The 13,842-nt window shown below is 32.4% G+C and overlaps 1 protein-coding gene across 7 annotated transcripts in view; it reads left to right on the top strand.

Annotated features, from left to right (window-relative positions):
- LOC118180802 (inositol polyphosphate-5-phosphatase A-like) overlaps positions 1-13,842 on the top strand; it is a 126,390-nt gene that overhangs the window by 825 nt on the left and 111,723 nt on the right. For all 7 annotated transcript variants that reach the window (XR_015040099.1, XR_015040097.1, XR_015040096.1 and 4 more), the window contains exon 2: positions 9,960-10,073. The gene's annotated coding sequence lies outside the window, so the exon portion shown is untranslated. The remainder of the gene's footprint in view (positions 1-9,959; positions 10,074-13,842) is intronic.

Genomic DNA, 13,842 nt, shown 5'->3' with positions numbered 1-13,842 from the left:
TTCACTTAAAAAAACATCCCAGAATTGCACAAACTTGGCACTACACACTTTGTCCATGTACACATCGATATGTGACATATAAATATGTTATATATGGCGCATATCGTATAATATATGTTATTATATGTGGACTTTAAATAAAATTTGTAGAGTCCACATTAATAACATTGCAAATATGGTCCAAGTTAGATCATTTTTAAATGCATATAGTAACCATATTACCTTTATATTAATTACACTAATTGTATATGTTTATTATATGAATATTTGGCTGATCTTTAGAATATGGTAACTGGTAGTTTGGCGATATTTTGGAGGCGATAAAGGTTACTACCTGGGACTTTGGTAATAATGTGAGCAGTACTCAGTTCCGATTACGCATTATTTTGTGTGAGGGAAATGAGAGATCATGGGATATGTCATGTGATATTAATGGACGAATTACGGTTCTTTAATCGGAAGAGGGGGGAAAATCGGGAAAAAATCAGGAAATTTTGTATTTGGCTTTATTCTGTGTTGTGTGAAACAGTGTTCGTTAATTTTTGGATCCCATGGCCCTAACTAAAGTGAATTCGAAATGGGTATCTAGTGGGATTGAAAGGGGTAGTAATAAGTGTTTCTTTAAGGTTGTGCGAGATAGAAGTAAAGATGTTTTATTAAGTTATTTATTTTACCTGGTACCTTGGTGTGAACTATAAGTATGATTTAAAGACCCTGAAACAGAAATAAGAAAAGTTTATCGGACACGTAATCATGATTCTGAAGAAGAATAGGTAAGTTAGTATTTTTAATTATTTGAGGATATTATTTTTATGCATTGTTCTAAATGTAAGGTGGAAGTAAAGTAATTTGCGTAAACGTGCATGGAAATAATTTAAATATTTGACACTAAGTATTAGTAATCATTTGTAATGTTTGCGGTATGAATTAGTTAGTGACGTTTGTAATATAATAGATAATGTAGAGGTAAAAGTTTTTGGATATTTTATTTATTTTATACGGGGAAATGTTCATATTTGGAAAGGGTATATACATTTTCGCGATCAGGTAATTTCATATATGTTCTTTTTACCGGGTTTAAAGATTCAGAAAATTGTTATGCATTTTCGTGAAATTTTCCTAATATATGAGAAAAAAGCAGTATACATGGATATAGTGAAGAGTGTGCGCAGTGCCATTTTTGTGCAATTCTGGGATGTTTTTTTAAGTAAAAATAAGTCGACGTGTACATGGTTTAGTGATATTTTAATTAAATGATAGTTATTTTGTGAATTTTATGTTTGTAGGAATTTGGTATACGTTTAAGTTGAAGTAAACGTGCATGGAAATAATTTAAATATTTGACACTAAGTATTTGTAATGCAGTATGAATTCGTTGGTGAACTGTATAATATAATAGATGATTTAGAGGTAAAAGTTTTTGGATATTTTATTTATTTTATATGTGGAAATGTTCATATTTGGAAAGGGTATGTACTTTTTCGCAATCAGGTAATTTCATATATGTTCTTTTTACCGTGTTTAAAGATTCAGAAAATTGTCATGTATTTTCGTGAAATTTTTCTAATTTATGAGAAAAAAGCAGTGTACATGGATATAGTGAAGAGCGTGCGCAATGCCATTTTTGTGCAATTCTGGGATGTTTTTTTAAGTAAAAATAAGTTGGCGTGTACATGGTTTATGTGTATGTGTTATTTTGAAAAACGCGTAAGGAGTATGGTATTGTGCACTTTTTCCCAATTTTGCAGTGAATATTTGTCATGATTAAGCAGTTTTGTTAGATAAAATTTCTAGCATAAGTGTAATTCGGCTAGTAGATTGTTGGAAGAAGTGTTCAGTAGATAAAAAGAAAAGAAACATGTCTTTACTTCGTGAAGACAAAATGGAGGCGGGAAAAAAAATATAAAGGGTTGCTGTCGGAGAGTTGGTCGCCAAATTTTCGTCAAAAAACGCCAAGTTACCATAATGTAAAGATCAACCGAATATTTTAAATGTCTATTTTATCATTCATTATTAATATATTTATGGACTTTTTTTTTTTTTTTTGATTGTTCTGTTCAATGTATCTTTGATTTTAATTTCACTTTCAAATTTTCACACCATAATTTTATCAAAGTCTTCTGAAATTTAGTCACAATTTTACTCAATCAAATCTAACAGTGTAGTTCACGGATGCAGCATAAAAACTATGTCAAATAACAGTCACTAAGGACGTATGGATTAGGTTTTTCATGCCATCTGTTTTGTTTATTTCATGCTTATGACTGCATAAGAAGACTTACATGAAACAAATGTGTCACAAGCAGTGACACTGAGATGTTTATTTTACATATAACTGAGAAGTACAGCACTAATTAGTACAGTAATTGTTAAAGAAAGTATCCTAGCTTTTAAAAAGCTTTGTTGCATGTAATGTGAACTTAATTACTTTATCATTTTAAGAATAAGAAGGGTTTGTGTGTTTATTTAATTCATTATGCAAAGCATGCAAGGGCTAGCTGAAAAAGGCATGCTTTTGTGAATAATTTCTAGGGTAATTAGGCTCATATTTACATCACTTAAGGAAAACCATGAAAATGTCACAAAATTCACAAAACACATGCAAAAAAAAAATAACCTGCACAGCCAGCTCATTTTTCAGGATTTGAGCCAAGATTTAACTACCACTATTCAGCCCTCTGAATTACTTGCAAGACTAAATATGTAATATGTAATATCATATAATAAAAAGTTAACTGTGTGTTGTGTGGCAGGATTGCTTTCTCAAGTATCAATGTAGGAAATACTATTCTTTTCTAAATCTATTCTTTTTTAAGTGTTTGGTCACGGTATTATTCATTACATGTATTTTCCATAATTCATATAGAATACTAATATTTCTACTACAAGTGTCTTTTTTTTTTTTTTTTTTTTTTAAGTGTTTTGCTTGTTGATATTCTCAAAATTGTATCTGATAATTAGTATAGTAATAATAGGTATAAATACAGTAGACGTATATAATCGATCAGGAGTGGCCACAACTGCATATTTACATCATTCTAAAATAGGTGAAGTAGGTTTCAGACAACAAGAAATGTGGATTCCAAACAATTATTCAGTGACAGTGTTAGTTCAATAAGAGCCATGTGCTTGTAATAAATTAATGAATGCATGACTTTTAATACATCCATTTTACATAAACAGTTTTTCAGTGTTATTTTTTTCAATTTACTTGCAAACAATTTAAAGCATTTTATGTTGAAACAACTGCATGTCTTTCATAATATACTTGACAGTACCAATAATCTTCAGGAGTACTGAAATTCTATTCAGTAGCATTGTTAATAAAACTAGAAAATTGTACATTTTATTACTTTTGAAGAGTCATTTGCACTTGGATTCATTACACAAATAGTGGTTTGCTAATTTTGATGACTTTGGGGATCCATAAAACTATTCTGTCATTTTAGAGAATCAATAATACTTTTTATTTCAATTTAATCATCTAATTGTGTATCACACCTGAAATCTTCTCAAATGTTATTGTTGGAAAAGCATTAACAATATATTATCTGGTTAAAGTTTTGAGGCATAAATACTGTTTTTCTCATTATTTTAGATGACCATAACCAATAATAAAAGCATTAATTAAGTATTTTAAATGCATATTTTGGCAGCCTATGAAGTCAAAATATTTTATCGGTTGGAAACCTTACGATTCTGCGTGCTTAACGGTACGTTAACAGCTGTGTTACCAATTATCATTAACCCCCCCTCCCGCCATATTTTCTTCTACGAACTAGCACCTGTCACTGAAAACTTCCTTAATTATATGAAAATATTTCCATCTATTTGTGAAAAGTTCATAAAAAATAACATGAAAATACGATAAAATAATAATAAATAAGTGAAGAATAATTTAAATCGGCAAATGCGAGAAACGAGGGTGATAATTCAACAAAATTAATGTTAGAGAAATGGCTGCAACCTTCGTACAAGCGAATAGGTTGAATCCGCCGGATTACCAGGTTTGTCGGCAATGTTTACATTTGCTGGGTTCTTTGTAGAAGTGTTTCAAAATTCTAATTAAATGTAAACAAATTTCATTTAATAATAATTAAATGCCCCAGAAAGCTTCAAACTTCTTTTTCTTTTTTTTTTTTTGGTTAATCTTTGAATTATGGTAACTTGGCGAAAATTTGGCAACCAACCCTGCTACAGCAACCTGCTAGTTTTGTTTTGGATGCCATTTTGTTTTCATGAAGTGAAGGCATGTTTTTTTTTTTACTCAACATTTTTTCCAACAATCTGCTAGCCGAATTACGCTTATACTAGAACTTTTATGGAACAAAAATGCTTAATCATGTCGAAGACTAGGTGCAAAATTGGGAGAAAGTGCAGAATCGCAAACTGCTTGACGCGTTTTTATGAATTGCACATACACGGTATCGTCCATGTACCTGTCGACCAATTTTCACTTAAAAAAACATCCCAGAATTGCACAAAAATGGCATTGCGCACACTCTTGACTTTATCAATGTACACTACTAAAGTCCTAGCTAGTAGCTTACCAAAATGTCACCAAACTACCTGTTACGATATTCCAAAGATTAGCCGTTTTTTTTTTTTTTTTTTTTTTTTGGCTAGTACAGAAAAGATCTAACATTGTGGTTCTCAACCTATTTTGCCCTATTCCAACCCTTTCGCCATTGCTAGAAGATCATTCCCATCATGCCCTTCCTTTTCAGCACTTGAAAAATGCATATGTATATTTATTTAGATTTCTTAACTTGCTTTATAAATTAAACAACAAAAAGTACAGAAAATGTTGGTGTATACCAGTATTTGAATAAAAGTAGTTTTTTATATTCATAAACCACAGCTGCCAACTCTGGTTTTTCTTCTGGTTTCCTGGTATATCACCAAATCTACCAGTTTTCCAGTTTTTAGCCTTTATTAAAGAAAATGTTTTCCAGAAATAAATAAATTTCATTGAATGAATTAAACTTAAATTGTGCTAATTCCATCTTTTCACCTTTAGTGATTTTCAGAATAATTTTTCTTATTAAGTTTTATTACACCTGAATTGTATTTTTTATTAATTTTATTAAACATCATCTGATCTGAATTATCTTAATCTAATGGAGATATTTGTAGATGTTTACATCAGGGTTCAAGCTCTGTTTAATCAATTAATATTTACGTCTAATTTAATTTTATTTCGATCTACGTTACATTACCAAGTTTATCCGGATTTAAAGTACTTTGATCAGTAAAAGCTTTCATTCACTATTTGAAAATTTCTCAATTCATATTCTATTTCGATTCTATTTTTGCCATCAGTTTGTACTCTATTTTGATTTGCTGTTTAATGTGTAAGCTACAGTTGAACACTTTTTTATAAAATCTTCATTATTTTTCTATGGATGACAAAAAAATATCTCAATTCAGAAAAACTGTAAATTTCAACATTACACTGATCAATACATTATGTAAGTATAATCAGACATCAGGCTGATTTTTACTGTACTGTACCCCTTGGTTTCTGAAAAAATCGGAAAGTAGTATTGGTTGTTCGTGAAATCTAAAAACCCCAATGTTGGTAACCGTAATGTTGATAATGTTGGCAAAACTTGCCTTGGGGAATTTTTTTTTTTAGCCGTTTTTCTGCGAATATCGCCAAATGTGTTGTGATAAATTGAGATTTTGGCTATTTTTTGTAATAGTAACCCTTCATTATGGACCAGGATTTTTTTATACTTACCATTCTTTTCAATTGATGTGTTCGGTTGCATGTGCATTAGTGTTGTATTTTGGTGTGGGTACCATCATTTGAGTATACCTGAGGTAAGTAAGAGGATGAATGTTGATGGTTTGGATGCTGTTATGTGTATTTATCCACCATTAATAGCAGATGAGCTGAAACAACCAAAAATTTAATTGAATTGCTTACCTGGAGGATGGAGATGGTGGTGGGAAGCTTGAAAGTATGCTCATGATAAAAAGGTATGCTAAAAAATTGATGTTTCATTTATTTATTTGTCTCCGTATGTTAATTTTTGTTAAAAGATTTGTTGTTTAATGTTTTTATGTTAGGAAATATGCATTTTCGGTTATTTGTTCATCTCTGTGTGTTAAAAGGCAGCGGCAAATTTTTTCTGGTCAACATGATAGTTTTAACTTTGTTTAAGTGAAAATAGGTCGATGTGTTCATGGACAAAGTTAAGGCAGTGTGAAATGCCTGGTTTGTGCAATTCTCTGATTTTTTTTTTTTTTTTTTTTTTAAGTTAAAATAGGTTGATGTGTACATGGACACCGAGTTTGTGTAAGTCTTTGACTTCTTGTTTTGGTTTTGTGTAGTGGGCGGAAAGATCGGCACCATCTTGAAATTGGTGTAGATCCTTCCTGACGAAGATCCTGGCGTCAAAAAAGAAATGATTCGCCAAGGGGTACTGTAGAGTAAATTTTAACCCAGAGCCATGTAAAAATTTATCCATTTGAGCGTGTTGCATATTTTTTTGTTAGTAGCATTTCAAGGGTGTTCCCCAAGACATGACTTTCCTAGTAACTTTCTGTATCTCCACTTGTAAGTTCAAGTGTTTTTCTAAAAATTGTTAATGGCTTTGTCGAGACTCTGCTGTTGTTGGTACAGGACTGGAATTTCATCTTCCAACTCACTTTCATTTTCACTAATTCCTTTGTTTTCCCTGATAACTTGGATGATCTCTGCATCACTCTTTTCATAGCAAGTCTGATATTTTTTTGGCAGGTCTCATCATGCATTTCTTCATCGTCACCCTTGTCTTCTGGCACATCTCGAGAGTTTCCAGGAATTTGCTTTGGATGGAAGCTGGCTTTTTTAAAGCAATTTGAAATCAATTGGGAGTTACTTCAATCCAATGCATTTAAAATAACATGCATAGCATCTAAAAGAGAAATCGACCTAACAGCTTCTCTAGAAGAACAAACTGCGTCAGTCGTATGAATTTCATGGTACTTTTCTGTTATCAGGACCAGATTGAGAAATGTATGTACAGAGTTGCCAACTCTCCCGATTTAGGCGGGAGACTCCCGATTTTCGACCGATCTCCCGCCAACCCGATTTACAATATATTTCTCCCGACTTTTTCGTATTCTTAAAATTTCTCACGATTTTTATGGAACTTGGCTTAATACTTTGTTATATGAACAAAAGTGATTTTGGACGTCTGAAAGCAATTGAATTTTCTCTAGATTATATCTAAAACAAAACCTTACGAATCAGATAACTTCTGCAGTTATTTCGTTCAATCTGTGCTCAGTTGTGTGAGTGCACGTGCCTTCGGGAAATAGTTTTAGAAATTATCATCTTTTGTTATGTCTGCGAGAATGAAATACTCGTGTACGTTTCAAAAATCGTACACAGTTGACTTTCCTTCCATTATTTCCTCCAGGAAATGTAATAAATTTGCGATGTGCACCGCCTGTCGTTGCGATTTTTCGAATTCGCAATGTGGAAGGACGAATGTTCTGAAACATGTGCGAACACAAAAACACAAGGATAACATGAGTTGTTTAAAAAAAAAAAAAAAACGAAAAATTAGATTTTTCTTCGGAAACAAAGGACCAAAAAGTTATTAATGCAGAATGTCTGTTCTCTGCCTTTTTACTGGAGCACAACCTGCCACTGAATGCATCGGATCACGCTGCAGCTTTATTTAGAAAAATGTTTCCCGATAGTGAAATTGCTAAGAAATACTCAAGTGCAAGAACCAAAACAGGTGCAATTGTTAAAGAAATGGTTTTGAAAAATAAATCTTCAGTTATTGATTGCACAAAACAGCTCCGTTCTGCCTCTCTACGCATGAAAGCAATAATACCGATTCAAAACTGTATCCAATTGTTGTTTCTTTTTTTTAATCCAGATTCTTCAGAAATTGAGTGCAGTTTACTTTCTGTCCCCATTTTAGAAGGACATTTGACAGGCTTTAATATAATACAGCTAATTATTCAACTTTAAAAGAAAATGCAGGCCATCTGGATAATTGCTTAGCACTTGGTGCCGATAATGCACCAGTATTGGTAGGCTTGAAGACTGGTGTTGCAGGCATCTTAAGAAAGGAAAATTCAGATTTGCAGATTATGAGGTGCACCTGTCACCTCTTAAATTTAGCAGCTGAAAAAGTGGCAGCTTCTTTACCAATAAATGTGGATGAACACATTGTTGATATTTATTATTATCTTGAAAGAAGTTCTAAAAGGAAGAAAAAATTGAAACAGTTCCAACAGCTGCATAACAGCAGTTTACAATTAGAAAACTTGAATGAAGTTATAAAATCAGCTAGGATTGACACCCAGTGGAGTTTAATTGGAAAACTGAAAGGTGCTGATGGAATTTTAAAATATAGTCAACTGTCTAGAATTGTGTTGGCCATCTTGACAGTTCCCCGTAGTAGTGCAGAGTGTGAGAGGATTTTCAGTGTTGTTGCGTAAACGAGGACTAAATTTAGATCTAATATTAGTGATGACACATTAGAAAAACGTTTCTTAGCGAAAGCAGACCTACGTGGCAATTGCAGTGAACAAAATTAGGAAGTTTCTTTAAACTTCCTAATTTTCTAAACTAAAATTCCCTCCCTTTTTTTTTTTTTTTTTTTTTTTTCCCTCCCTTAAACGATGCAAGTAATAAAAATGTTTTTTTATGTGTAAGGTATTTTTGTGTTGCTTGCATTTAAGAATTAGTTACTATTTAAAGTTAATTCATTATTAAAAACCATATTTTTATCATTTAAAAAGTCTTTTTAACATTGTGAAAAATCTCCTGATTTTTGAGTGTCATAGGTTGGTAAGTATGTATGTATGAATGATGAATGTGTTCATGTATGTATATATGTATGTATTTGTCTATACACAAATATAAATGTATGTATATATATGTATGTGTATATACACATATTGTGCATACATACATGAATCCAGATTGGATAACAGAAGAGTACCAATTTCATTAATAACATTTTAAACCACTTCCTTCCTGTAATGGATCTTCAATGCTTGTATAACATCCTGATCAGAATGAAAATTGTAATAGGAGGAAGGAAAACTAATTTTATATTCTTCAATGAGAGATCATATGGATGGGCAGTGCAGTTATCTGACAAGTGCACCACTTTTTCTTACTGAAGTTCTTTTTCCCACTTCATAAGTAAATCTCTAAAAAATCCTTCTTGTCATCCAAGCATTTTTATTGCTATAATAGGCACCCTTCAGACAACGAGATTTTCTGCTTGCACCGATGACTAATGGAGTCTTTTTAATTTTTCCGTCTGTGTTACACGTTAATAACATAGTAACACATTGTTTCATTCTTTTACATCTCGCTGATGACTCACTTTTAAATATTAAAATGTGCCAAGGTAGGGCTTGAAAAATATATTTCTATTTCAGGCAAAAAGAAATTTGCCGATTTGTTGGCACTGTTCCTGTTTCCAAGTAAAATAGCATCCAAAACATAAAAAAATTATAAACTTAATAAACTGCATTTTAAATCAAAATAAAACAAGGAAATAACATGAAAATAGAAATACATGATGTCTAATATGTACAGTAACAAAAAGGAAATATCGACTTACTTATTTAGAAATTTCTGTGTCTTCGATGAGTAGCGCATAGAATTCCTTAAAAGCATCCAAAAGAATCTGTATACTGCTGACCCCATATAAATTCACAAAAGTGAAAATAAAAAATATCTTCCGTACTGCCGGAGGTTTTCAGATATTAATTAAGGCTAATCGAGTGTATGAGATAGGATTCAGTTTCCCTCGTCCCTTCCTTAGCAGGTAGACTTAGCTTTGCTATAATTAAAATGAAAAACCAGATATTGTTTAGCTTTTTAATTCTTTAAAAAAGTACTTTTCTTTCTGTATATTTTCAGCATTAAACAGTGATTTTTATTGCTCAGATTTTTTTTCTCTCTGAGGGATCCTTTTTTACTTTGATAGAATGACTGATTTAACAGAAATTTTGGATTTTTGGCCTGGAATTGAGTTTAAGGAAGATTGGAGAAGTGAAGATGATCCTCATGACAACAACGATGTAGAAGTTCCTCCAAATAGGTATGTTTTAGCTGAGCCAGGAAGATTTTAAGTACATCTTATACATATATGTATTAGCGGGCTGCAGCCAAAGCAAAATTTCTAAGTTCTATGTTCACCTGAAAAAAAGTGTATAAAAACATTTCAGTGTGAATGAAATTAGTTCAGTCTCTCTAAGCAACAACCAATTGGTAAATATTTTTTGGGGGGCCAAAAACTTTTGACACTTTAAGTTAATAGGTAGTATATACGTATGACATCATGATTTAAATTTAATGTAATGTAACAACTTTTTCTCAATATCAAAGTAATTAATGTGGCAATAACATATCATGTCAGTTATCCTAACCCAGAACAAAAAAGTTCCTTAGCAGCTGCTGTTTATTTTAAATGTTGATATTAACGAAATATTTTTTACATGCAATTACGACTCATGCAATATTGTGCTTTCTTCAATGTCAGAATTAATTCTTCAATGCCTTATATAATAATAATATGTTTAATGTTTGGCATAAAACTTAAGAATCTGCTTTATTTCTAAAAGTGTGGCCACTGCTCGCTTTCAAATCATTGAAATCATAGAGTTTGTTAATAAAAAATTTGCATCTCCAGCATGCGAGATTGTTAGCACTTGGAAAAATGAAAGTGAAAATTAGCATTTTCAAAGTTTTTAATTAATATCTTGGCTATTAAAGTCATACGAAAATGAGAATGGTGAAAATGGTTTCTCACGAATTTCTGGAATCCAACAGTACTTCTTACAAAATTCAACTCCCTGTCATTCTGGAGGAGATAATGTTATAAACAAATAAAAAGACATATTTTAATAATATAGATAAGATAAAAAAGTATGTAATTCAAAATTATAATTTAAATTAACAGTAACCCCTTAATTCCTCATTTTTAATTTGGGTATTTCCCCTCTTTATTCCAAAAATAGTAATAATTATTTCTGGACTGCATTTTTTATAAATCAGTCCATAACATATGACTCACATAAAGCTGATTATGTTGCTTATTCAGAACTTAAACATTCTCTTAATAAGCTGCCATATTCAATAAGTTGCTTTTCATTATGGATTAGCATTCTATGCATCTAAGCCATCAAATTTTTGCATCGGATCTATATCTATGAAATGCACTATTTCTACATTCTGCACCATCAATATTTTTAATAATCATTACAATTAAGATAAAAAAATATGTAGATAAATATTGTAATGTAAATTAGAAATAGCCCCTTAATTCCTCTTTTTTAATTGCGTATTTTCCCTCTGTATTCCAAAAACAGTGACAATTATTTCTGGACTGCATAATGGTTCATGGATTAATTTCTGGACATGAGGGTCTTAGATCCAATTTGATAAACTTGAGAGCTGAGAACAGTCTTTCCACACTAACTTGAGTAGGAAGAAGACTGTTACTGTTAGGACTACGTCTTTTAACTTTTCAGGATAGATTTTTATAAGTTTCAAAAGAGGTGTCTTGCAAGTGCAATCATATTTCTCTATTTCTTGAAAGGCCTTGTAGAAATCTTGTGTTTTTTTTTTTCATTTTTATATTTAAAGGCTCTTGGTTCTTTATTTTCATTCGCTTTGCCTTAGCCTTTTCAATATTATTCAAAAGTATTTCTCAAAATCTAATTAATCAATGCAATAAATAAGTATCTATATAAACAAATCATATGTGAACAAAATAACTAGAAAAATCTAAGTTACAAAGTTATGGTCTCTCATTCTGTGCATTGTGAAAAAGAACTGTAACACCCCGAAATAGGTACTAGTAGCCCCAGCACTCGTCAACCTGTCGAGAACTGTTGTCCCAGTGAGATTTGCCAATGTAACTGATAAGGCAAGAGTTATTAGGAAAGATGAAGTGGTTGTAGAATGTACTCTAGTGATCAGCGTTAAATGAAACAGTAACTCTCCAGAATCCATATCTTCAGAGAACATGACATTGGAGTTACTGTAGAATGTAAAATTAAGCGATGAACAGAGGAGTACTGCCGACCATGTCATTCAAGAATTTCAAGATGTCTTCTGATGTGGGTCGAACCAATTTGACACAGCATAGAATTGATATCAGGGATCATCCATAAATCAAGCAACATCCAAGACATCTACCAATTGCTGAATTGGAAGAGGTAAGAGCACTTTTAAAGGACATGCAAGAAAGTGAATTCATTGAGCCTTCAGTAAGTCCATGAGCATCTCCCATCATCCTCATCAGAAAGAAAGATGGTTCAACCAGATTTTGTGTTGACAATCTCCAGTTAAACGAGGTTACGAAGAAATACAGCTGCCCTCTTCCTAGAATTGATATTCTTGGACACTGTTTGGATTATGTAATGTGTTAGCGACATTCAAATGCCTCATGGTGACTGTGCTGAGAGGTCTTTCCTGTGATGCTTGTCTGATATACCTGGATGATCATCATCGTCGCGAAGAGTTTTGAAGAACATTTAGAAAATCTTAGAAAGGTATTTCAGAAAGTGAAGGAAGCCCGTCTAAAGTTGAGTCCCACCAAATGCAAATTGTTCAAACTAGAAATGACTTACTTTGGACGTGTCATCTCTGCCGAAAGTGTGAGTACGGATCCAGAAAATGTTTCAGCAGTTGAAGGTTAGAGACACCCTGAAAATGTGCATCAGCTGAGAAGTTTCCTGGGTCTTTGCGTCTACTATAGCAGATTTGTGAAGGACTTTTCATACATCGCAAGACCGCTTCACAAGCTGACAGACAGCAAGCAAAACTTTCCGGGGACAAAAAAATGTGAGGATACATTTAACAACCTGAAGGAGGTTCTAACATCTGTTCCAATCCTAACACGTATTCACAGCTCAACAAACCATTTATTCGCGACACAGATGCAAGCAGTAAAAGTATCGGTACTGTTTTGTTCCAAGAAATTAACAGCCGAAAACGTTTTGGGACTTAATAGAGCAAGTACTTATCTAAACAGAAGAATAATTACTGTGTGACCAGTAAAGAGTTGCTTGCCATAGTTAAGGCCATAAGACATTTCCATTATTATCTCTGCAGCAGAAAATTCCTGCTCCACATGGGATCATGCATCGTTGGCCTGGCTTTTAAATTTCATTAATTTTTTTTTTTAAATACTAGTAACTGAATACCAAGCAGCATGGTATTCTTTTATGTTGATGTTAGAATTGATATATTGGATATTGATATTATTCATCTGTGATTACAGCACCCCAATCATTAATTAACTAACAGATGGTGGAATCTAGTATGGTTCTAAATTCAGAAAATATCGCTACTGATAGTGAAGAAAGTAGAAAGATTTATGAAAATGAAAAAATTTCAACTGACAATTTAGTGGGAATTTTCTACAGGGCAGTTGGAGGACTGATAATTGAACAAAGAATAATATCTATCTGTAAAACTAAAGAGAAAGTAACAAAGCAACTTAACCCTTTAACGGTTTGACCCGGATTATCTCGTTCTTTTATGCAGGTCTCTTAATGGTTTGTTACGGATTATTGTAAGTTTAAATGTACCCTCGAAAATGGATCGTCCCGTGTTTTCGTATTAGCGAAAAAATGCGCCAAAAACGACTAGCCCGTATTTTTGTACGTCTTCCAACCCCCATTGCCTAAGGGGACAAGGGTCCACGCACCTCTGACGACAATGGGTAATGGCTGTCATTATCGCGGGGAGAAGTCTTCTTGATGTTTTGAGATAAAGGCCTTACACTGACTCTAAGGAAACAAATTTATTACCAGTTACAAAGTGAATGTATATATAAAAGGAATTAAGAATTTTCGTTT

The sequence above is a fragment of the Stegodyphus dumicola genome, chromosome 3 (assembly GCF_044657685.1).
Source record: "Stegodyphus dumicola isolate Sdum_Otavi_A_Nest chromosome 3, ASM4465768v1".
In the NCBI taxonomy this organism is placed as follows: Eukaryota; Metazoa; Arthropoda; class Arachnida; order Araneae; family Eresidae; genus Stegodyphus; species Stegodyphus dumicola.
Note: the sequence above shows the minus strand (reverse complement) of the source record. Positions and strands in the feature narration are given on the sequence as shown.